The 26,976-nt window shown below is 45.7% G+C and overlaps 1 protein-coding gene across 2 annotated transcripts in view; it reads right to left on the bottom strand.

Moving 5' to 3' along the window:
- LOC135460425 (ubiquitin-conjugating enzyme E2 R2) overlaps window positions 1-26,976 on the bottom strand; it is a 120,819-nt gene that overhangs the window by 14,877 nt on the left and 78,966 nt on the right. The window lies entirely within an intron of this gene.

Here is a 26,976-nt window from a genome sequence, read left to right as displayed (position 1 = left end):
GTTTCCCACTGGACTTGGTAGTGGCTCGCTCTTAGCTGCTGTAAAACGGCTGTGCCATATGGTCAGCACCATCTTTTCAGGATGGCTTGATTGCTATTACTCCCATGGCACCACACCCCTACACGCTTCTTTCAACTGCTTTTTGCTGGGTAGGCTCCCTGCAGGGACTTTTCCCACGTTCTGCTTCTTGATTTGGTGTCTGCAGCTTTTCTCAGATCCGTCATTGGAGGCAGAGTTGGGGGCGGGCCATGCCCACTGGCGGCGTGGCTGTGTTCTCCGAAGGTTGGCTTGGGGACGGAGCCCTGCCCTCTGACGTAGGCTGGATCAGGGGTGTAGGTATGTCCTCCGACGGAGGCGTGGTTAAGCTCCCTGAAGTTGCTGGTGTTCCCTTGGGACAGAGCCACCCGGTTTCAGGACACAGTCTCGGTGTTTTTATGGAGATGGGGGGTGCGGGGCTGGGGCTGAGCCGACCAGCACTGGGCAGGGGTGGTCTGGGCGTTTCCATGGCGATGAGGGGCGTGGGCTGCCCTGGCTACGGGGGAGGGGGGGGTGGTCTCGGGAACAGCATGGGGTTGAGTCATGGTCACAGGCAGTTGTGAAATGGCGACAGGGCTCGAGTCACTGTAGGAACCCTGAGGAGCAGACACGGAGTAGCATTTGCGCGGTGCCGACACTGGACGTCCCGGCGTCGCTAGGACCCTGCCGCCCCCTTCTGTTTCACTGCGTGGTGGTGTCCCCCTTTGAGGGAGGGGAAATGCGGGGGATGGCTCTCTCAGGAACAGTGCCGGTGCGGGAGGGGAATTTAAGGTAGCTAAGCCACAAGGAACAGCATGGCTGGCCATTTCTTCCAGCCACGTGCTCTATGGGTTTGGAAAGGCACCTACTCCCCCAAAAAACTCATCTGGTGTGCTTTCCTCACCATATATTTCAGTATTTACCAGTCTTATTAAATCCAAGATAAGTCCCTGTAGCAATGTATCTGAACAACTTAGGCCTCAGTGTGCACCAGCTATAGCACTTGTAACTGTTCTTTTCAGAATTTTCTCAGGGCACTGTGGAATTCATCAAGGTTACTGAGACATTAACTGTGCTAAAATAAGAACAAAGAAGCTGAGAAACCGCATACCAGGATCGCATACCAGGATCTCAAGAACTAGTTAACAGAGGACTGTGAAACACCTGGACTGTAACCAATCACAGATGCTGAGAAATGGAGGCAGAGAACAAGACAAAGGCATCAATCATGAAGGGTCTACTTAGTAGTGTGTAGAATCTATAAAAGCATGTATAATATAAACAATAAACGGCTTCTGCTTGATCATATTGGTCAGTTGTACGGGAGTCCTGGATTTCCCACAATAAGTCTCCATGGGTTTATAACTTGTATTGCATTTTCCTCTCCCTTCAAGGCTGCCCTGATGATATATTGACCGGTTCATGCCAAGGTTGTTATGAACAAAAATTCGGTTAATATTTTTTTTGTGAAGAAAAGTTACAAAAAGGCAGCCAGTCCACTGTCCCTGCCAAGGTTCTGCGTGTTTTGTCATGGTAATCACGGGTCGTTGTGGCTTATCGCTCCCTTTGTATCAGCAGAGCCTTGCCCGAGGCTAAGTTGTACCTTTCCCAGAACAGTGAAGAGAAGAGACCTGGAGGAGGGGGGGGTTATGCAAAGTGACTCCAAAGACCAGAATGCTTTGTGGGACCCCGACTCCAAAATGCACAGAGAAAACCCCAAAAACAACGAGCCAAATAAGAATTGAGAGACTAAAGTGATGTCTGGACATGAGGAGCCAAGTGCTGAGCCTGCAGAGATGCGGAGCCCCTCTCGCCCTGAGCAGAGAGTTGTCCCAACGCCAGGACCAGGCAAGACCGACTGCTGAGAAAGCAAGATCTGACGGGGACATCACGCCCTAAAGGCTCCCACGAGAACTGGATCCCCCGGCTCTGCCCCTAGTGGACAGAGCTGCGCATATCCTCCTCCTCTGAGTCGCCCTGGGAGACGCGATGGGGACTGCAGCCCTGCCGAGCCGCCTAATCCTGAGCTGATCACTTTTAATAAAGGCATTAAAAAGGAGAAGAAGTCTCCTGGCCCTGTTTATTTCAAGCCCACATCATTAATGCTAATAATGCTTTTTCATCATAGTCTATGTCCCATTCCTCAAGAAGAAGCTTCCATACCTTTAGTACTGGGTGGTCCTGTGTAGAAATAAAGTTTCCCATGTCTCCAGTGGGGATTTTCTTTTATTTTAAGCTTCTCCGGTTTCTTTTTTCACATAGCACTTGGGCTGTGACTTGCAGCCTTTGCTGCTGCTTTTGGGCTCTCCCTGCCTCTTTCTTTCCAGCTTTTTGCTGTAGGGACAGGCTCAGCAGGCTCTGCCGTGTCTCTCTCTTCTCTCTCTGCTCTACCTGCAGGCCAAAAGTTTGGGCTGCTTGTCATCACACCAGGGTCACCACGTAACACGTTGGTGTTCGTGTGCCTGAGACTTAACACACAACAGACCTCCTTTGGTCATCAGCCAAACAGCATGTTTTATTCTTCGGGGCTTGCTTTTAAAGGCAATTCAAAGCTCCCGGTTCCTAAACAGCCATTGGTCTCATCCCCATGCCTCCCACACTCTGAACCAGTCAAATGCTTGTATTTTAGGAGACTTGTTATTGGTTGAGACCTCTGTCAGTCAGCCTAGAGACTGGTTTATGGAACTGGACTGGGTTTCTTATTTGTAAATGGATTATGTTCAGTACAAGTCAGATTGTACTGCAACAATATGGCATCAATTCAGATATAAAAGCTAAAGGAAGGAGGAAGAAGGGGGGCATTTGTTATTTGCAATGTTTGCCTTCTGGAGCAACTGCTACATGTGTTGAAGCCCTGCTTCCTGAGAATTGGCTGGACATCACTCACTGATGGGAAGTAGAGAATAAAATCCCTTTTTTGTTCCCCTTTGTTTGTGTGTGCGCAATCTTTTGCTTTAGTAAACTGCCTTAAACTATGAGTCATTTTCCATCTTATTTTCTCTCCCCTGTCCAGCTGGGAAGGAGGAATGATAGAGTGGCTTGGTGGGTGTTATAAACAAAAATCTGTCAATTTTTTTTGTGAGAAAAAGGTTACCACGGTTGCTGCTGGGATGCTGCTTGTGTGTTATGGTAATTACGGGTCGTTGTTGTTAATAGTTGTTTTTGTATCAGTAAAAGCCCTGACTGGGGCCGAGTTAATGGCTCTTCTCTGGGACAGTGAAGGGTGGGGACCTCCCCAAACAGTGAGGAGAAGAGACTTAGGAGGGGGGGAGACATGCAAAATAACCCCAAGACCAGCATGCCAAGAGAAGCTACTGCTTCTAGCTTGCTAAAAAAGACCCCCAAACAATGAGCCAACTAAGAGTTGAGAGATTGGAGTGATGTCTGGACGTGAGGAACGGAGTGCTGAGCCTGCAGAGATGCTGAACACCTTCGTAGTCCCTCTCACCCTGAGCACAGGAGTCGTCCCGAAACCGGGAGCGGACAGAGCAAAGCAGCCAACAACAACATCTGAAGGGGTCACCACGTCCTAAAGGCTCCCACGAGGACTGGACCCCCAGCTCTGCCCCTAGTGGACAAAGCTGCACATATCCTCCTCCTCCTCGTCGCCCTGGGAGAGATGACGGGAGACTGCAGACCCGTCAAGCTGCCCAATCTTGAGCTGATCACTTATAATAAAGGCATTAAAAGGAGAAAAAAGTCTCCTGCCCTGTTTATTTCAGGGAGGGGCAGGTCATATTTGACCAACCTGATCTCCTTTTATTACCAAGTGAACCACCTGGTGGATGAGGGGAAGGCTGTGCATGTTGTCTACCTGGACTTCAGCAAGGCCTTTGACACTGTCTCCCACAACATACTCCTGGAAAAGCTGGCAGCCCATGGCTTGGACAGGTGCACTCTTTGCTGGGTAAAGAACTGGCTGAATGGCCAGGCCCAGAGAGTGGTGGGGAATGGTGTGGCATCCAATTGGCAGCCAGTCACTAGTGGTGTTCCCCAGGGATCAGTATTGGACTCAGTCCTGTTTAGTATCTTTACTGATAATCTGGATGAGGGGATCCAGTCTACCATTAGCAAATTTGCAGATGACACCAATTTTCAGGGGGACAGTCAATCTGCTGGAAGGTAGGAGAGCTCTGCAGAGGGACCTGGACAGGCTGGATAGATGGGCTGAATCCAACAAGATGAGGTTTAACAAGACCAAGTGCTGGGTCCTGCTCTTTGGTCACACCAACCCCATGCAGAACTACAGGTTGGGGACAGAGTGGCTGGACAGTGGCAAGGCAGATGGGGACATGGGGGTACTGATTGACAGCAGGCTGAACATGAGCCAGCAGTGTGCCCACGTGGCCAAGAAGGCCAATGGCATCTTGGCCGGTATCAGGAATAGTGTGGTCAGCAGGACTAGGGAAGTGATTCTTCCCCTGTACTTGGCACTGGTTAGGCTGCACCTTGAATACTGTGTCCAGTTCTGGGACCCTCAATTTAGGAAGGATGTTGAGATGCTGGAGCATGTCCACAGAAGGGCAACAAGGCTGGTGGAAGGGTCTAGCACACAAGTCCTATGAGGAATGACTGAGGGAGCTGGGGTTGTTTAGCCTGGAGAAAAGCAGTCTCAGGGGAGACCTTATCACTCTCTACAATTACCTGAAAGGAGGTTGTAGCTAGGTGGGGGTTGGGCTCTGCTACCAGGCAGCCAGTGACAGGACAAGAGGACACAGTCTTAAGCTGCACCAGGGGAAGTTTAGGCTAGATATTAGGAAAAGATTCTTCACAGAAAGAATGATTCAGCATTGGAATGGGCTGCCCAGGGAGGTGGTAGTGATGCCTTAGGATTTAGCTTTTATATTTTTCAGATCCTGTACTGCCTTAGTGTATAACTCTAAAACTCCATAGCCTGTCAGCTACTGTTCTCCCATTTTATTCAGACAAAAACAATTCCTCTCTAGGCCTGAAACTCAAGGACACCCTACTGTCTTGAAGCCCCAAACTGCCCATCCGATCAGCATTTTACTATTGTACAAGAACATAATTTTGTTATCAAAATGCTTAGGCAGAGCCACAGACTGAAAATCAACCCTGAGCAGTCCTATCCCATTCCCATCCCATTAGTTACTCACGCGACCCCTAACACTGGAGCCATATCCCATATCACCGGCGGGTGGTCTCATGTTAGGTACAAGGGGATTCGCCCCCATCCACACTCAGGAATTGCTTATGATGCTGTATGGTAGGTTATTCTTTAATCCGGAAGCAATCCTGGAATTATTGATAATGCTGTATGATAGGTTATTCATTAATCCAGAAGCAATCCTGGTGGATCCTTCTGTTTGAAGTTTGGTAAGCAGGGCAAACAATAAAGAGAGATAGGGATAAGGGAATTGTCGAGCTAAGCATGATCAGAGCTAATAATGTCAAACTGACCCTAAGAGCCGTGCCAGTGTCAAGCTGACCCTAAGAGCCGTGCCAAGCCATGGGAACCAAGCCAAGTACACCGGGAATTGACCATATTAGGATAGGAGTTCAAAAGTTTAAAGAGGAAGACTCATCAGAAGACCCGCGCCCATGAGGAAGGCAACGAAGGACCACCATGAATAATCCTCAAAATAGATGTCTCCGCCCACGCTCCGCCCACACCACGCCTCTTATGAATATGATGTAACCCTGCACCCAAGATTGTATAAAAGCTTGCTTCTGTTATGAGATAGCTAGAAATCCCTTTGTGATTTCTCCGACGCGTCGTAATAAAATACCTCCTGTCTATGCTGACTTACTTGAGTCTCTTAGGCAGTTATTCTCGCCTTTTGGGGCAAAATTCGGCATCATATCTGGCGACCCAGATGGGACACTAGACGGGAGAGCAGACCCTTGAACGTCCTCCGGAGCTGGGTCCGGGGCCGGGACCCTCGGGCGCCCCTGACAGATTTTTGTCAGAAGAGACTCCCCCCCCGGACCAGCGCTCTTCGGTGGACGAGGGGTTTCCTGCATCTCCTGCTCCAATTAAGAGGTATTTTAATTGTTTATTGCATATTGAATTTGGAACAAAGCGCTTTAATTGGGAAACGGGGACTAGACGTAGTCGCCCGACGGGAGCCATAGGGACGCCTTGGCATAATCCCATTTGGTATTGGGGTTTGAGTCCCCATTTGGTATTGGTTTTGGTATTGGGGTTTGAGTCCCCATTTGGTATTGGGGTTTGAGTCCCCATTTGGTATTGGTTTTGGTATTGGGGTTTGAGTCCCCATTTGGTATTGGGGTTTGAGTCCCCATTTGGTATTGGATTTGGTATTGGGGTTTGAGTCCCCATTTGGTATTGGGGTTTGAGTCCCCATTTGGTATTAGAGTATTTGTTAAAAGAGTGAAAAAAAAAAAAAAAAGAAAAAAAAAGGAAAAAGGAAAAAAAAAAAAAGAAAAAAAAAGAAAAAGAAAAAAAAAAGGAAAAAGGAAAAAAAAAAAAGAAAAAAAAGAAAAAGAAAAAAAAGGAAAAAGGAAAAAAAAAAAAAAAGGAAGAAAGAGAAGGAAAAGAAAAAAGGAAAGGAAAAGAGTATTTGTTAAAAGGGTGTATGTTTTTCCTTAATGTTGTTGTTTTGTTTGAATTTTTAAAAGCGTTGTTGCTTTGTTTGAATTTTTAAACTACGCCTGGGAACGTATCCAGCCAGGTCCGGGACCTTGTCCAATTTTTCCCTTTCCCTGATAAGGTTTTGAGGAGATACATTTGTGCTACACCTTTGTTTAACTGTTATGTTGTTTGCAAGAATCTCGTAAAGGATTCGGTATTTTGTGTTAACTGTAACCTTTTGTGTGTAAGAATTTATTGTGATATCATCTGCAAACTGTACCTTGGTTTACAGCTGTTTTACGGGTGTGTAATAGCCCGAAGTTGACCAGTATTGGTACTATACGGTTTGCCAGCGACATCTTGTGGTAAAGCGGTGTACTCTGATAGACCGGAAAGGTAGGACAGTTTGAATAAAAGAGTGTGGGTATGAGTGAGAGTGAATGAGACGCAGCATCGCTGCGAAGCGAGAGGGAGTCCCGCTCCGCATTTCCTGTTCTTCGCGAGAAGCCAGGTCGGAAACGGACAAAGCGATCGGAAATTGTGTGTATGAAGTGTTAAAATAAACTGACATATAGTGCCTGCGAGAAAGAGACTAAACCGAAAACACAGACGCAGGGAATAGCCATGGGAGGTCAACAGAGTAAGGACGTAAACATGAAAACCCCCTTAGGATGTATCCTAAAGCACTGGAAGGACTTGGGAGGAATTCCAGGGGGAAACATAAGTAAAAAGGCACTCCTTAAATATTGCACACAGTGGTGGCCATTATACAAATTAGATGACAATGAGAAATGGCCGCTGGAGGCAACAACTAATTATAATACTATTTTACAACTGATGCTTTTCCTCCGCCGACTTAATAAATGGGACGGTGATGTACGCTGACATGTTCTTTACCCTAAGAAATAAACCGGAGTGGCAGAAATAGTGTGGGGTAAACGTAGCACCTCAGGACCCTCTAGTGTTGGCCCTGGAAAAAGATAAGAAAGGTTCAAAGCCTAAAGAACGTTGCTGTGATGCATGTAGCATTGGGCAACAATGTCTTAAGTTAACAAGAAGGGATAGTGGAAAGGAGAGCGAAATAAGCCTGTGGGAATACCATCCCTTGGCTCCAGGGCGGGAAGGGCCTCTTCCCAGGCCAAAAGAGGAACAAGGGGAACCTAGTCCATTAAAGGAACTGGATCGATGGTGGAAGTCTAAGTTTGGGCACAGCCCCCAGAAACTGGACAACAGTTGGGAGGAGGGTACCCCATCAAAATCGGGGATCGATGAGAGGAAAGGCAGCCCTCGGGGACTAGATAGATCGCAGGGGTCGGGGAGCTACATGGATGCTGACAGCCCACCCAGACTAAAAGTCGAAGGGGAGGAAGGCAGTACACCAGGAGCGGAGAGCCGAAGGGAGACACGTAGCTTGCCCGAACTCAGTCCACATGGGGATAACAACACACCCAGAAGTGGAGGCGTCTGTAGAATGGAAACCGGCACACCAAGGACTGGGGACAAAAGTAACTCACTGGGAACCGACCTCTCTAAACTGAGGGGCGACATCTCTGAATTGAGATATAATGAAAAGAATGATGAGACATGTGAAAGGGAGGTAGAGAACAACTCACAGAAACTGAATATAATAATTCGGATGGAAGACAAGAGGGATGGAAGAGGAGCAGAGGACGAGGGGGACAGCAGCCCGGGACAGGAAAAGAGCTGGCAGATACAAAAAGGGCAACAGATGCAGGACGAGAATCGAATGGATTGTGTAGTAAAGATAGGAGGTGAAGAACAGGAAGGGGGAAAGAGGAAAGAGAAGAGAAAGAATAGGGAAGACATTGAGGCCCAGGAAGAGGATCCCGGAGAAGGGACCAGTCACTCATATTATACCAGATCTGTGGCACGGGAGGAAGCAAAGCAAAGGGAGGAAGGGAACCATACGATAGCTCCTCTCCGACAACTTATGCCAATGGTGGGGGAGAGGACTAGAGTAAAGGTGCCGTTCTCGACAAGTGATCTAAATAATTGGAGGGATGAGACAAAGAATTTCAGGAGGAATCCAGAGGGAGTAGCAAAGAGGTTTGAGTTAATGGCAAAGAACCTAGATATTGATTGGGAGGAGATAGAGGTGATGTTGTCAGAGTTGACGGATACAGAAAGGGAACTCGTATTGGAAACAGGGAGAAGACACGCCCAAATATTATCAGGGAGACTAGAAGATAATTTTCCCATCAGTAAACCAGAGTGGGACCCGGGCAATGCAGAGCACTATCAGCGGTTAGTGCAGTATAGGAAACTGATAGCGATGGGCTTGCGTAATGCGATCCCTAAGGCTATCAATTGGTCAATGCTATATGACATCAGACAGGGAAAAGATGAGACCCCATCGGATTTCCTGGATAGGCTTAGGGCAGCAATGAGACAATACACACCCCTGGACCCAGCAACAGAAGAAGGGAAACAGCACTTGCTAGGGTTAATGATGGGACAAAGTAACCCAGACATCAGAAAGAAATTACAAAAGCTTGAACATCCAGCAAATAAGAACCTAGAGACACTGCTGAATGAGGCATGGAAGGTATACAATAATAGAGAAGTAGAGGAGAAGAAAAAGGAGGACAGGAGGATAGCTCGAGTAGTGGCTGTAGCAGTGGCAGCTCAGAGGACAGGTCACTCGGAACCTGGAACTAGGGGAAGAGGTAGAGGCAACCCAATAGGAGGCAGGGGGAGGTTCCAACCCCACCCAACTAGAGTAGGGCCAAATCAGTGTGCATTCTGCCTAGAGATGGGACACTGGAAGCAAGAATGCCCCCGACTAAGGGAAAGGGTGATGGCCACCACTACTACCACACATCAAGATAGTGAATGAGGGGGACCGGTGGGCCGTACCCTAGCAGACCCACTGGTTAAAATGGAGCTAGGGGAAGGTAAAAGGGAATTGAACTTTTTGATTGACACGGGAGCAACCTTTTCGGTTTTAAATCAAGAATTGGTACCTAAAAGTGATGAATTTGTACAAGTTGTGGGAGCAACAGGCCAACCAGAAAAGGCTTACTTTTTGAAACCTATTAAATACAAAATTGGGAAACAAATGGGAATTCACCAGTTCCTGTATTTACCAAATTCGCCAAGACCCTTATTGGGGAGAGACCTATTGGAAAACTTGGGAGCCGTAATAAAGTTCAATAAAGACAAATTGGAATTTCAAGTAAATGAGGAACAACTGATTACAGCTTTAAGCCTAACAATCAGTTGTGTGGAACCCAAACCTGAGAGTCACAATTCCGAGCGAATCCTGAGCGAGGCATACCCATTAGTTTGGGCTACTGATATACCGGGAAGGTCAAAACAAGCAGCACCGATTGTTGTTGAACTTAAAGTTGGGGCAAAACCGGTAAAAAGAAAACAATACCCTTTAAGGATAGAAGACAGGAAGGGGATTGAGCCCATAATCAAAAGGTTTTTGGAATTAGGATTATTGGTAGAATGCGAATCGGATTTTAACACACCAATCCTGCCAGTAAAGAAACCTAGTGGGGCTTACAGACTAGTTCAGGATCTGAGAGCAGTAAACGAAATAACCAAGACATTACATCCAGTAGTTGCTAACCCATACACACTTCTAACTAGACTAAAGGATAATTTGGCCTGGTTTACCGTATTAGATTTGAAAGACGCATTCTTCTGCCTTCCCCTAGCCCCTGAGAGTCAAAAGATCTTTGCTTTTGAGTGGGAGTCTGTAGATAGAGGGAGAAAGACCCAGCTCACCTGGACGGTATTACCCCAAGGATGGGCCAATTCCCCCACGATTTTTGGGAACCAATTAGCCAAAGAATTAGAACAGTGGGAAAGGCCGCTGGGAGATGGTACCCTTCTGCAGTACGTAGACGACCTCCTAATAGCAACAGTGACAGAGGAAGAATGCATTGAATGGACCATTTCCTTGCTAAATTTCCTGGGTTTAAGCGGATATCGAGTCTCTCAACAGAAAGCACAGCTGGTGCAAAAGGAAGTGGTGTACCTGGGATACGAAGTCTCCAGAGGACAGCGATCCCTGGGAGCAGCTAGGAAAGAGGCCATCTGCCAGATGCCTAGACCAGAGACGGTGAGAGATCTGCGAGCCTTTCTGGGGATGACAGGTTGGTGTCGGCTATGGATCTACCAGTACGGAATACTCGCTAAACCATTGTATGACTTGTTGAAGGGATCCAAGAATGTCCTAGTGTGGACTCCCGAAGCAGAAGGGGCCTTCAAGAAGTTAAAGCTGGAACTAATGAGAGCACCAGCCTTAGGTCTCCCAGATGTATCAAAACCATTCTGGCTGTTCTCCCATGAGCGACAAGGAATGGCCTTAGGAGTCCTAGCACAGCAGTTGGGACCACATAAGAGAGCTGTGGCCTACTTCTCCAAGCAGCTAGATGAAGTAAGTAAAGGATGGCCAGGCTGTCTGAGGGCAGTAGCCGCAGTGATAATTAACGTAGAAGAGGCCAGGAAGCTCACGTTGGGTCAAAAGATGACTGTGCTGGTATCTCACACTGTGTCGGCTGTGCTGGAACAGAAAGGCAATCATTGGTTGTCGCCCTCCAGATTCCTAAAATACCAGGCCATCCTGGCTGAATCAGATGATGTAACTATTCAGGTAACTAACATTGTGAACCCAGCTTCATTTCTAGAAGGAAGAGCCCCAGCAGAATCCATTGAACACGACTGCCTGGAAACAATTGAAGCCGTCTACTCCAGTCGTCCGGATCTCAAAGAGGAGCCGTTCGAAGATGCAGACAACTGGTTCTCAGATGGCAGCAGCTTTGTGAAGCAGGGAGTAAGACTGGCTGGCTATGCAATTACTACCACAGAAGAAGTAATTGAGTCAAACTCTTTGCCTGCGGGGACTTCAGCCCAAAAGGCAGAGCTGATAGCTCTGACTCGAGCTTTGGAATTGGCAGAGAACATGCAAATTAATATATGGACTGACTCTAAATATGCCTTTTCCGTTGTGCATGCCCATGGGGCCATCTGGAAAGAAAGAGGACTGCTGACTACGCAAGGGAAAACAGTCAAGCATGCAGAGGAGATTCTACGATTGCTAAAGGCGGTCCAACTCCCAGCACAAGTGGCCATAATGCATTGTAAGGGACACCTGAAAGGTAATACTATTCCAGAAATAGGGAACAGGAAGGCAGATACAGAAGCTAAATTGGCTGCCACAAGGGCTAAGGAAGTGAAAGTAATGGCCCTAATACCAGGAGAACTGGATACCAATATCCAGCCAGATTACCAGGAATCAGATCATAGATGGATTCAAAGGAATAAGGGCAAAATACTAGAAAATGGTTGGGGTAGATTGGAAACGGGACAGCTAGTAATACCAGGAAACGTGATGTGGCAGTTTGTAAAAGCAGAACATGAAAAAGCCCACTGGGGCTTGGATCCACTCTATCAGTACCTGCAAGCTAGGATAGCAGGGCCAAAATTATTTACCACCATAAAACATGTCACATCCCAGTGTGAGCGATGCCTGAAGAACAACCCGAATACAGGGACTAGGATACACCAGGGAGCAATAAATCGAGGTAAATTCCCAGGTGAAGTATGGCAAATTGATTTTTCTGAACTCCCAAGAAAAGGGGGGTTTCGGTACTTGTTGGTATTAACTGATACATTTTCTGGGTGGCCTGAAGCATTCCCTTGCAGGACAAATAAGGAAAGAGAAGTAACAAAAGTGTTATTGAATGAAATTATTCCACGATTTGGAGTACCGAAGACTATTTCTTCAGATAGGGGTACACATTTCTGTGCAAAAGTAGTGAGAGCAATAAGCAAAGCATTACAAATTAAATGGCAATTACACACGCCTTACCGTCCACAGGCCAGTGGGCAAGTAGAAAAGATGAATCATCTTATCAAACAGCAGATTGCCAAAATATGCCAGGAGACTAATTTGCAGTGGTATCAAGCTTTGCCTATTGCTCTGCTGAGGCTAAGAGTCAAACCAAGGTCAAAAGAAAGGTTAAGCCCATTTGAAGTTCTGTATGGTAGACCTTATGCTATGCAAGTTGTAAATGGGGACGCTATAGACCAAATTGGTAATCAGTACATTTACGATTATGTAGTTACGGTGGGGAAACAGTTCGATAAGAATGCTACTGTAATGATAGAGCACCAACCTAAACAACCTGACTGCAAATTGCATCCGTTTAATCCCGGTGACTGGGTGTATGTTAAGAATCTTTTAGGAAAACCCCTACAAGAGAAGTGGGAGGGACCCTTCCAAGTGCTGCTGACTACCTTCACCGCGGTTCGGATCAAGGAGCGACCTGCGTGGATCCATTACTCACGGGTCAAGAAAGCTCCGGAGAACAAACAAGAGCAGACATCATGATCCTGACTCCACATCAAACCCTTACAACTTTGATCATTGGACTCTCGATAAGTATAGCTCTTCCCCAAGACTATGCCCCAATAGACCCATGGTCTTATGCACACCAGTGTATCCACCCAGAGTTGGAAACGAAGGGACCCTATTTCGAGGTTTATGCTCTGCGTAACAATCAGCCATACCCGAGTAAAGTATGGGATCAGTCCTCCATGGTAGCATACAAGGGAGACCAAATCCAAATTGGGTGTCGAGAACTTGACCCGGTAGAAGGGAGAACAAGGCGGCTAGTATTAACAATTAAACCCTTGATGCTAGCCCCTGAACATAACTTAATTACCTTTAGTCCAGTGAAGATGGGCCAGCCCACTGTCTGGACCCAGCAAAAGAGCCCAATCTCATGTCAGTGGAGTGACTTCCGAGAAGATCCACCCGGATCACAACCGCGAAACTCGGTAATCTATGCGGAAGATTCGCATGGGGAACTACATCCTCGAAACATAACCCTTGACCTCTACCCTCTTCTCTCTCCTGCGGGAAAGATCGTAGTATCTAGTGGTCCTGAGGAAGGGAGGGCACAGTGTGAGATGGCATTTAGATTAGATCAGTCGATGATGTTCACATGCGAAAGGGAATTGAAAACGCTGGAGCGAGGTATTAGCTTCCCTCAACGGGCTGTCCAATATGAGGTGGCATTATCGGAAGACATGATCCCATTGTATCCAGATCTAGACTTACCCCAAGAAATCACTCCACCGGTGGAATGTAAAATAGTGCATAACCTGACCTTTATAGGGCCTCAGGTGATAAGAAAATCTAATGAACTAAAATTATTATTAGACCCCACTTATTCTCTGAAGAAGGTACAGATGAACATCCACACCGATGTTACACATTTGCAGAAGGATTGCCGCCCATTTATACAGCAAAGCCTCAAGGGATGGAATGCATGGCTAGCGACAAGGTCTTATCACAGGAGGGCACAAAGAGATCTTAGTGGGTGGGTCGGCACCGGATTTGGTATATTAAACACGATAGATCAAGAGGTATTAGTGAACAAATTAAGCACCGTCACGACGAACCTGGGAAAGCTTAAGATGCCCCTCAGTTCATCCATGCTTACATTAGCAGAAACACAATCGCTAGTAGTAAAATTACTAACCATGGTAGCGAACCATACTGCAGAGGATTTTGTGAAGCTTGTTAATTATACAGGGGAATTTAGCAAAGACATTGCGCTCGCCATCCAATGCCCTCAAACGCAACAATGGGTACAATCAGTAGCGGCAGGAATAATAAGAGAAGGAACGTCAGGTATATTACCTCAAGAAATAAGGGAAACGATATTAAAGGACAATCACACCACACAATTCGAGAAAGACCACCAAGCCTGGTGGCAATTAGTAAATTTCACTTATGAACCCCAACAAGAACATATTGAAGCCTATGTCCTCACCATCAGTGCGGCAGAGGAAAGAGCTATCTTTCCCATCCTCACTCTAGGGACAATACATCAGGGTGTCATTGTCAAACCAATAGACCATAATGTCTGGGCTAGTTATGATTATACCAAAAAGAGGTGGCAGTCGATTAGCACAGAAGCATGCATTCCTAGGGGACAGTTAGGCTATGTTTGCGAAAACGCTGTGGTAGAAGCAGAAGATTTATGCTTAGATGCCGAGGATAGTGTATGCACCTTTGAAATGCTTCCGCATAATAGAACACAGTCACAAGTCTACTATATAGGGAATGGGTGTGCTTGCGTGAGGACAGCTTGTGACAACGTCATTATAGATGGTTGCCAAGAAGAGACTAACAATACTAACTTTTGTGTATGCAATTTTACCAAGATAATAGGTTGTGATTTTCATTATACTGTCCCAATAACTACCCAACAGCTAATTAACGCAGATTTTAACCTATATCAAGAGATACCGAAATTACAAATAGGGATGGACGTTGAAATTCTTAAAGCAATGCTCGTACATCCTAAAGTGAAGGAATTGGTGCAAAAGGTGAATCAAACGACTAAACGAATGATATGGCAGGTGGAACATAATTCAGAGAAAATAAAGAATGTCCTGACCAAAGTAGAACAAGTAGGTCAGCATCATTGGTGGGATATCTTTACAGGATATTCCCCAACAGCTACACAGGTCTTCAACTACCTGGTGCACCCAATGCTAATAGTAATTGTAGCTCTGCTACTGTTAACTTTCACAAATATTTGCATGTGGTGGAGACTAAGGATTATAATGAAAAGAACTCAAATAGTTTGGGCTATGGTACGAGCGTATCAGCGCCCTATAGGAATAGAATTAGACGAAAGAATTCGTATGTTATAAGAAAAGGGGGGAAATGAAGCCCCAAACTGCCCATCCGATCAGCATTTTACTATTGTACAAGAACATAATTTTGTTATCAAAATGCTTAGGCAGAGCCACAGACTGAAAATCAACCCTGAGCAGTCCTATCCCATTCCCATCCCATTAGTTACTCACGCGACCCCTAACACTGGAGCCATATCCCATATCACCGGCGGGTGGTCTCATGTTAGGTACAAGGGGATTCGCCCCCATCCACACTCAGGAATTGCTTATGATGCTGTATGGTAGGTTATTCTTTAATCCGGAAGCAATCCTGGAATTATTGATAATGCTGTATGATAGGTTATTCATTAATCCAGAAGCAATCCTGGTGGATCCTTCTGTTTGAAGTTTGGTAAGCAGGGCAAACAATAAAGAGAGATAGGGATAAGGGAATTGTCGAGCTAAGCATGATCAGAGCTAATAATGTCAAACTGACCCTAAGAGCCGTGCCAGTGTCAAGCTGACCCTAAGAGCCGTGCCAAGCCATGGGAACCAAGCCAAGTACACCGGGAATTGACCATATTAGGATAGGAGTTCAAAAGTTTAAAGAGGAAGACTCATCAGAAGACCCGCGCCCATGAGGAAGGCAACGAAGGACCACCATGAATAATCCTCAAAATAGATGTCTCCGCCCACGCTCCGCCCACACCACGCCTCTTATGAATATGATGTAACCCTGCACCCAAGATTGTATAAAAGCTTGCTTCTGTTATGAGATAGCTAGAAATCCCTTTGTGATTTCTCCGACGCGTCGTAATAAAATACCTCCTGTCTATGCTGACTTACTTGAGTCTCTTAGGCAGTTATTCTCGCCTTTTGGGGCAAAATTCGGCATCAGTCTCAGGCCCCAAAAAGTATAAACAAAAGTGAGTTGAGGGGAGGAGCAAACTGGGGGTATATGACTTCATTACCTGAAGCTGTAATTGGAGGATTAACCCCTCATATGTAAATGGACCAAAATGATATCTGTCTGAAAAACTCATGACCATTGTTCATCTTGGGTGTAACCTGTTGGAGGCTTTGACTGCCCAAGGTGTACCTATTGAAGGCCTTTAATAAATACCCACTTTTATTCTCTTAATCTTGTCTAGTCCCTGTTCCAGGTAACCACTCCAAGGCATCAGTGTAGTCACCATCCCTGGAGGTGTTTAAGAAAAGACTTGATGTGGCACTTAGTGCCATGGTCTACTTGACAAGGTGGTGTTAGGTCATAGGTTGGACTCAATAATCCCAAAGGTCTTTTCCAACCTAGTTGATTCTGTGTGATTCTGTGATTTCCCTCTCCCTCCCTTAGATTAATGTGGATAGTTTTATTATGTAGGCTCCTGAGGTCCTTGTTCATTGTTATGTGATATGTTTAATACCACTAAATAATACTTTTGGCACATTATGGGGTTTGTGGAATCTGGTGTTGTCCTGGTGTAAGAGAAAACAAATTTTGGGTGATGCAACATTGAAATGTGCCCAAAGCACCCGGTCCCTGGGTGGCAGGATTTGAGCAGGTTCCCAGGGTGGTCATCACCTCCCATTGCCTGGGACTTTCCACCTGAACAGGTCATCAACCCTGATAAACTGACTCATCACCTGATAGAAGGGTGCCTTACCTACCCCAATGAAAACCAGCAGCTTCTCACCCTGTACTGGGGCCTAGCCTGTGCCTATTGAGCCACATTTCAGTACTCTTAGAGGACTGTAGTTGAGGCAGGAGCCCAAACTGCATTTGAGGATACTGTGGCTGAGACAGGGACACAACAACTACAATAATTTCCCCAGTAATGAAAAAGTGGACAAAGTGAACAACACATCCATACCATCAATTAGAAAGGGAGGAAGAGGAGGAGAAAGAATCAGGAAAGGAAGCATCTGATCAAGAAGCCAGTCCTTCAACAAGGAAATTGAAGAAAGGAGTGAGACAATTCAAACAGGAAACCAAAGTTACTTGGTCCCTGACCTCATCAGAACTTTGAGACTTGCAAAAACATTACAGCCACTAGCCAGGTGAACAGATTTCTGCCTGGCTGCTTCGATGCTGGGATAACGGGGCCAGCAGTCAGGACTTAGAACGTCATGAAGCCAAACAGATGGGATCCCTTACTAGAGATCAGGAAATTGAAAGAGGAACTGGAAACGGGGCAGCAATTTGCAGCCTCTGGAGATGGCTCTTCTCAAGTGTGAGGGCAAGATATACATTTAAAGAAGATCTTGTGAATTCCCCAGGGAAGTGGATCACTGCAGATGAAGGTATCCAGTACTTGAGAGAATTAGCAGTGCTGGAAGTCATCTATAGCGATCTAAAAAGTGACAAGGTCTCTAAAGATCCAGAGGATGTCCCTTGAACACTGGCCATGTGGAGGAAGGTGGTTCAAGTCACTCCTGCATCATATTCTAACAGCTTGGCAGCAATGTATTACCTGCAAATAGATACGCCAACTGTGGAGAGAGCAGCTTCGTGTCTGAAAAACTTTGAAGAAAATCTTTGTACCTCCTCATCCCTACAGGCCAGTGCTTCAGCTGTCAGGATCTGCCCAAGAGATTGGTCCTCTCCTACCCTGGTCAGAGGGAAAGGAAGCCCTAGGCACATGTCCCATGGTGCACTCTGGTTCTTCCTGTTTGACCAGGAGTTGGACGTAAAGTGGGGTGATGAACCCACCTTTCAGCTAGAAGCCCATATATGTGAACTGAGAGGGAAGAGAGCTGTTAAGAAGGGGTCACTCAATATGACTGTCAGTATCGTTGCTGCAGAGACACAAGAAGGCAATCAGCGATCTCCCACATAGAAGAACTGAAATCATGTCCTTTCATTCTGGTGAGGGGATCTGGCATTGCAAAGGTCAGACAGTGAACACTCCGGTGAGGAACATGAATGGAGGGTCCCTGTCTTCAGCCAGGAGGAAAAATTGGATGACCAGATATATGGGACTATGTGAGTTCCATGTTCTGGCACGCCAGATTCACAGAAGTATAATGCTTTGGTAGACATTAGTGCACAGTGTGCACTGGTGCCATCAGCATATAGAGCCACAGAACCCATCTGGATCTCTGGAGTGACAGAGGGATGCCCAGAATTGTCTGTATTAGAGGCTGAGCTGAGTGAGAAAAGCACTCCATTGTGACTGGCCCAGAGGCCCCTTGTATCTTTGGCATCAACTCCCTCAGGGGAGGGTACTTCAAGGATCCAAAGGGGTACTGATGGGCTTTTCGTGTAGCCACTGTGAATACAGAGAAGATCAAACAGTTATCTACCATACCTGACCTCTCAGAATATCCCTTCATTGTGGAAGTGCTGTGAGTTGAAGACCAGCAGGTACCAATTGTTACCAGGACTGTTGCACTGGTGGCAATATCGCACCATCTGAGACTCCCTGGTTCCCATCCATGATCTGAATCATCAGCTGGAGAGCCAAGGAATGATCAGCAGAACTCACTCACCTTTTAATAGTCCCATATGGCCAGTGCAAAAGTCTGATGGAGGATGGAGGTTAACAGTAGACTATCGTGGCCTGAATGAAATAACACCAGCACTGAGTGCTACTGTAGTAGACATGTTAGAGTCCCAATATGAACTGGAGTTGAAGGCAGTCAAGTGGTGTGCTGCAACTGACATTGACGATGCATTTTCCTCAACTCCTTTGGCAGCAGAGTGCAGACACAGTTTGCTTTCATGTGGAGGGGTGTCCAATACACCTGGACTCAACTGCCCCAGGGGTGGAAACACAGCCCTACCATCTGTCATGGATGGATCCAGACTGCCCTGGAAATGGGTGATGCCCCTGAACATCTACAATATATTGACAACATAATTGTGTGGGGCAAGAAGGCAAAAGAAGTATTTGGTAAGGGAAAAAGAATAATTTAGATTCTTCTGAAAGCTGAGTTTGCCACAAAGAAAAGCAAGGTCAAGGGACCTGCAAAGAAGATTCAGTTCTTAGGAATAAAATGTCAGAATGGACACCATCATGACCCTATGGATGTGGTCAACAAGATAGCAACTATGTCTCCACCAACTAACAAGAAGGAAACACAAGCTTTCCTAGGCCTTGTGGGGTTCCCGAGAATACACATTCCAGGCTATAGCTGGAAGATGAACCATTTTAAATGGGGCCTTGAACAACAACAGGCCTTTGAGCAGATCAAACAGAATAGCTTGAGCAGTAGCTCTTGGGCCTGTTCAGACAGGACCAGCCATGCAAAATATACTCTGCACTGCAGCTGGAGAACATGGTCCCACCTGCAGCCTCTGGCAAAGAACATTAGGAGAAACCTGAGGTCTACCATTATGGTTTTAGAGCTGGAGTTATCAAGGATCAGAAGCCCACTATACTCCAACTGAAAAAGAGATATTACCAGCCTATGAGGGGATTTGAACTGCCTCAGAGGTGTGTCTCCTCTTAGCACTGCAATTGCCCATGCTACACTGGATGTTCAGAATAATTAAACATCCCCTCAAAATATCACACAACCAGCGCTACATGGAGCAAGAGTTGATCACACAGTGAGCTCAGCTGGAGAAAACTAATTTTCCAGGATTTCGGGAAGAGATTATAGACTGGCCGGAAGGCAGACATTTTGGAGCATTGCCTGAAAAGGTGACTCATGACAAGAGGCACCACAATATGAATTACTAGAAAACAAAGGAGGTTTTGCACTATTTGCTGATGGATCCTGCTGTGTGATAGGAAACTATGAGAGGTGGAAAGCTGCTGTCTCACATGAGGAATCATTGAGACTGCTGAAGGGGAAGGAGTCAATTCAATTTGCAGAAGCAAAAGCCATCCAATCAGCCTTAGAGATTGAAGAACAAGAAAAGTGGCCTGTACTCTATACCAACTCCTGGATAGTGACTAATGCCCTATGGGGGTGGCTGCCACAATGAAAAAAGACCAATTGGCAGGGCAGAGGTAAACCCATCTGGGCTGCTGCATTGTGGCAAGACATTGCTGCACAGGTAGAAAATATGGCTCCAAAGGTACTTAGATGCTCACATGCCCAAAAGCTGCACCACTGAAGAACATTGAAACAATGAAGTGGTAGATAAGGCTGCCAAAATTGAAATAGATCAGGTAGACTTAGACTGAGAATGGAAGAGTGAGCTATTTATAGCCTGATGAGCCCATGAAATATTCATAGAATTCACAGAATTCACAGAATGACTAGGTTGGAAGAAACCTTAAAGATTATCGAGTCCAACCCATGCCCTAACACCTCAACTCAGTCATGGCATCGAGTGCCATATCCAGTCTTTTTTTAAACACATCCAAGGATGGTGACCTCACCACCTCCCCGGGCAGGCCATTCTTGAACTTTATGACTCTTTCCATGAAATACTTTTTCCTAATATCCAACCTACAGTTCCCTTGATGCAGCTTGAGACTGTGTCCTTTCATTCTGTCAGTTGCTGCCTGGTGAAAGTGATCAACCCCTACCTAACTACAGCCACCTTTCAGGAAGTTGTAGAGAGTGATAGGGTCACAGATGAGTTGTCGCAGACATTTCTTCATAGAAATCCTTTCTTTGGGATTTCTCCTTCTTCTGGGAAGCAAAGGGCCCCAGAAGAAGAATGTAAACAATTGTTATCAGCTGCTGTGAAATGTAGCAGGTGTCCCTGTGATTGGCTCATCTTCCTTGTGTACCATTAAAGGCCAATCACAGGAGCAGCTCAGGGACAGATTCCCTGGGCAAAGAACTTTGTTATTCATTCTTTCTATTCTATTCTTAGCATAGCTGCTCTCTGCAACTTCTCTTCTTATTCTTTTTTAGTATAGTTATAATGTATTATATATCTTATATCAATAAATCAGCCTTCTGATCAAGAAACAAGATTCTCGTCCTTCTCTCACCACAGTGACCGTCTAAAGTCGCTGTAATAATGAGTCTTCTTTTCTCCAGGCTAAACAACCCCAGCTCCCTCAGTCATTCCTCATAGGGCTTCTGTTCCAAGCCCCTCACCAACCTAGTTGCCCTCCTCTGGATGCGCTCAAGCGTCTCAACATCCTTCCTAAACTGAGAGGCCCAGAACTGGACACAGTATTCAAGGTGCGGCCTCACCAGTGCCGAGTACAGGGGAAGAATGACCTCCCTGCTCCTGCTGGCCACACTGTTCCTGATACAGGCCAGGATGCCGTTGGCCTTCTTGGCCACCAGGGCACACTGCTGGCTCATATTCAGTCGGCTGTCAACCAGCACCTCCAGGTCCTTTTCCGCCTGGGCACTGTCCAGCCACACCCCCCCCCCCCCAGCCTATAGCGTTGCAGGGGGTTATTGTGGCCAAAATGCAGGACTCGGCACTTGGATTTATTAAACTTCATCCTATTAGACTCTGCCCATCGCTTCAACCATTCCAAGTCTCTCTGCAGAGCCCTCCTACCTTCCAGCAGATCCACACACCATCCCAGCTTATTGTTATCTGCAAATTTACTAATGAAAGACTTAATACTCTCATCCATATAATCAATAAAAATATTGAACAGAACTGGCCCCAGCACAGATCCTAGAGGGACACCACTGGTGACTGGCCACCAACTGGATGCAACACCATTCCCCACCACTCTCTGGGCCCGGCCATCCAGCCAGTTCTTAACCCAGCAGAGTGCTCCTGTCTAAGCCGTGGGCTGTCAGCTTTTCCAGGAGTATGCTGTGGGAGACAGTGTCAAAGGCCTTGCTGAAGTCCAGGTAGACAACATGCACAGCCTTCCCCTCATCCACCAGGTGGTTCACTTGGTAATAAAAGGAGATCAGGTTGGTCAAATATGACCTACGCTTCCCAAAACTATGCTGGCTGGGTCTTAAATTCTGGCCATCCTGTAAGTTCTGTGTGATGACACTCAATATAAACTGCTCCATTACCTCACAGGGTACTGAGGTCAGGCTAACTGGCTTATAATTAACAGGATCCTCCTTCCCAGCCTTTTTGTGAATGGGCCAGCTTCCAGTCATCTGGAACCTCACCAGTGAGCCAGGACTGCTAATAAATGATGGAGAGTGGTTTTGAAAGCTCATCTGCCAGCTCCCTCATCACCCTGGGATGGATCCCATCTGGTCCCATGGATTTATGAATATCCAAGTGTCTCAGCAGTTCTCTGACTGCCTCTTCTTGGATAATGGGGGGACCATTCTGCTCCCTGATATCATCGACCAACCCAAGAGGATACTTATCCTAAAGGCAAGTCTTCCCACTAAGAACTGCAACAAAGAAAGTGTTATGCCCCTCTGCCTTCTCCTCATTTGCAGTTACTAAGTTTCCTTCTGCATCTAATAAAGAACAAAGGTTAGTCTTACTCTTCCTTTTACCATTAATATATTTATAAAAACATTTTTTATTATCCTTTGCAAAAGTTGCCATTTTAAGTTCAAACTGAGCTTTGGCTTCCCTAATTTTTTCCCAAAATACTATAGCAGCCCTCTTAAATACTTCCTGAGAGACCTGACCCTCTTTACAAAGATAATACATCCTTTTTTTTATTCCTAAGTTCCTCCAAAACCTCCTTGCCCATCCAAGCTGGACATTTGCCTCATCAACTCATCTTTCGGCACATAGGGACAGTCTGTTCCTGTACCCTCAAGATCTCCATTTCGAAGCATGCCCACGCTTCCTGAACTACTTTGTTTTTAAGGACTGCATCCCAAGGAACTCTCTGGATGAGTCTCCTGAATAGGCCAAAGTCTGCCCTCTGAAAGTCCAATGTAAAAGTCTTATTAATGATCCTCCTGATTTCACCAAATATTGAGAATTTTATAATTTCATTATCACTATGCCCCAAGTGGCCTCCAACAACCACATCTCCCACCAACCCATCTCTATTTGCAAATAACTGATCTAACATAGTCCCTCCCTTGATGGGCTCACCCACCAGCTGCGACAAAAAGTTGTCCTCCACAAACTAAAAATTTCCTGGACTGCATTTTGTCAGCTGTATTAAGTTCCCAGCAAATGTCTAGCAGGTTGAAATCCCCAACAAGAACAAGGGCTGATGATCCAGAAATGTTCTCTAGCTGCTTATAGAATGAGTTGTCCATCACTTCTTCCTGCTTGGGTGGACTATAACTGACTCCCAGTAGGATGTCAGCCTTGTTGGCCTTCCCCCTAAGTCTTACCCATAGGCATTCAACTTCATCGTCATTAGTTTCAATACCTATGGCGTCCAAAGCCTCCCTAATATAAAGGGCCACCCCTCCATCTTTCTCCCTTTCCTGTCTCTCCTGAAGAGCTTGTAGCCATTCAGTGCAGTGCTCCAGTTATGTGAATCGTCCCACCATGTTTCCGTGATGGAAATTACATCATAGCTCTGCTGCTACACCATGGCCCCCAGCTCTTCTTGTTACCCATGCTGCATGCATTAGTATACATGCACCTCAGCTGGGCTACTGATTTCACCCCTATCTCAGGCTTACCACCCTTGGGCCTTCTTCCAGACAGCCCAACTTCATCCCCTTAGCCCTTCAAACCTAGTTTAAAGCCCTCTCACAAGTAGAATCTCCTTGGAATAGAGGGCATGGGCTGGGTTTCTGATGTGGTGAGGCCTGGCAAATTGACTACATTGGACCACTGCCACCAGTATACCAAGGTAAGAGCTACATACTCCCCATGCTGGAGGGAATAACTGGCTGGCTGGAAACACCCTGTAAGCCATGCTGTTAGAAATGCCACAAAGATTAAAATATTTTATGTAGCTTTATTCAGTTTTGCTCACTCTTGCCATGGGGGAAGGGCATTGAAATTTCTTTTCAAGGGATTGGTCCACCAGGTGAGGTCTGATGAGCTTAACGTCTCAACAGACTGGGAGTAGCACAGAAGATACACAAAAGATAATGACCATCAAGGACTATTATGACCACCAACTCCACACATGACCAATGGCATAGTCAGAGACACCTGATCTGGGAAAAGAGAGATAAGAATGAGGACCTAATTAGCATGGAGGCAGAGATTGGTAGCCAATAGGAAATCAAATACTTCATAACTTGGGACCAATGAACATTGAACCAATGGATTTCTATGGGTTTTGACTGTATAAGTATCTGAAAAATCTATTAAAAGTGGAATGGGAAAATAATATCTATCTGTAAAAGGATGGGAGATAGTAAATGAAAATGTATAAATCTGTATGTTTGGTATAGAGATGGTTTTAAAACGTAGATTGTGTTGTAAGAGTTGGTAAGAAGGGATTTCAGTAATGAGTATTAAATACAATGGAATAGTTAAGATATATATGTTTTAAATTATGTGAGATATGAGTATGACACAAATGGTATGGAATAAGGGGTGAAGTGGAATAATACTGGAATGGAATAATATTGAGTCTACCTGAGCTGGAGTTCATTTTCCCATAGCAGCCCTCCGAGTGCTGTGCTTTACTTTGGTAGCTGGAAAGGTACTGATAACACACCAGTGTTTTGGCTACTGCTGAGCAGTGCTGGAACAGCATCAGCACTGTCTCTTCACCATTCTGCCATCCATCAGTAGGTTGGGGGAGGGCAATATCCTGGCAGGGGACACAACCAGGTCAGCTGACCCAAATTAACCAAAGAGATATTCCATACCATATGACATCAGCTCAGATATAAAAGATAAGGGAGAGAAGAAGAACTGCAGGGCATTCATTATTTTACAATGCTTTCCAGACCAATCGCTACACATGCTGAATCCCTGCTTCCCGGGAAGCAACTAGACATTGCTCGCTAATGGAAAATAGAGAATAAAATCCTTTTTTTTTCTCTTTGTGTGTGTGCAACCTTTTGCTTTTGCTTTAGTAAACTGTCTTATCTCAGCCTATGAGTCATTTTCCATCTTATTTTCTCTCCCTTGTCCAGCTGAGAAGGGGGAATGATAGAGTGGCTTGGTGGGCACCTGGCATCCAGCAAAGGTCAACCCACCACATCATTGGTAGCTGAGTTAGTTCCAGGAATTTTTTAATTGAAGGGTTGAGCACACTATACTAGCTCAGGTATTAAAACAATGCTTCTCTCAGGACACAAGAATGTTGAACAGATGGCGTAAGCCAGGCTTACACTGCTTTCCTAGGACACAGCTGTTCAAAATGTCAGGTGAAAAAGCAGGAGATGCTCTCTGAAGGTTTCACTGAAAATCCCTTCCAGCATGCAAGAGGAAGAATATTTTGGCAGGATATGGAAACCATACAGCTACATAATCCTCAGTCTGTATCAATCTACTCACAGTGCTATGACCTGAAGATAGATTTAAAGTTCTATAATGCCTACCATTTAGACACTTTAAGATGCCTATAAAACCAATTATTCATCACCAATAGCATTCTGACATGAGTAGTTTGCAGGATTGCTATAGCAGTATCTACCACAGATGAGAGTCTTCACTGAAGTTAACTCCAGAGGATCGTGGGGTCTCAATGCCAGATGAGGTGGAAGTGCAGATGGGGCCTGGGGCCAGACAGCAGATGTTGGCCTCTCCAGGCCCCACAGGCTTGCTGCCTCCTGCAGCCCTCTGTGAAATGACTTACAAGTTCTCAGAGCCACCCTTATATCAGCATTCACTGTCTTGGTTTGAAAAGACAGGTGTCTGTTAAGGAAGGCAGGAGGCTTCCTTGAAATAAAAATGTTCACCCTCTCCCTTCGAATTATTATAATTTTGAAATTAAGGGCTTCTCAGGCAAAGATATGGGAATAAGAATAACAGTTCTTTACCAGGAAAATTAAAAATACAAATGCAATAGTACAAGAAACCAGAAAACAAACCACTGACGGAGTCAGAACACAACCTGACACCCTGTTGGTCAGGGTGTTGGTAGCAGTCCAATTAAATGGTGGCTGCTGTCCTCCTGGAGTGGCAGATGTGGTTCTGTTGAAGCAGTGATCCTGTAGAAGGGTGTAGTTTTCCTCTGAAGATCCAGTGGTGGTGTAGATGGGCCTGATCTTCCTCTGGGAATCCAGTGGAGAAGACAGCTGCTCCTCTGGGAATCCAGTGGGAAAAGGCTGTCTCTGTTGTTCCAAATGTCTGATTATATCTGGGTAGGAATGCTTGGCTCCTCCCCCTGGGCAGAGCATTTCACAATGGGATGATGTGATTTTTATCAGTCATGCAGTGACACTCAGTGGCCCATTAACAGAAGATATCTCCCAGGTGGGAGGATTGTTTGTGGAAGAGATAAAGAAAACTGCCCAATTAACAGAAGATAACTGCTCCACCTCTAACAGATGGGAATAGAATACACACCCCCATTTCCAGCCTAAGACAGTCCTTCACAACTTTAAATCTCTTCAAGCAGTCCACGCTCAGCATCATGAAGAAAATGTTTTCAAGCCAGGGAGTGCTTCTTTCTAAAAAACTTTTATATAAAATAATTCTCCTTCTGAATTTGCTATGTAGTTGTACCATGATCCAATCATGGACTTGATAGCTCAGTGTTACACTCTGAACACCACTCATATATGCACTGAACTAAGGGCTTCTTCAAATTGATTAGCAGACATTAAGTCAAACGGTATCTGTTCACTCTGGTCTTAGGGTGACAAGGCTGTGCATGACTCCTGAAGCTGGACTCCAGCTCTGGTTCTTTCTGCAGTTGGAGCACCCCAAGTCCAAATCCCTTTATCATAGGTTAACTGCTGCAGGAGACTTTTCCCTAACATTTCTTGTCTCATCACAAAATTTTGTAGGATATACTCAAATTAAAAATGTACTTGAAAGGTGTACAAACAACTAG

Source organism: Zonotrichia leucophrys, unplaced genomic scaffold (genome assembly GCF_028769735.1).
Source record: "Zonotrichia leucophrys gambelii isolate GWCS_2022_RI unplaced genomic scaffold, RI_Zleu_2.0 Scaffold_44_408678, whole genome shotgun sequence".
In the NCBI taxonomy this organism is placed as follows: Eukaryota; Metazoa; Chordata; class Aves; order Passeriformes; family Passerellidae; genus Zonotrichia; species Zonotrichia leucophrys.
The sequence above is the reverse complement of the archived record's forward strand: the minus strand, read 5'-3'. Positions and strand labels throughout refer to the sequence as shown.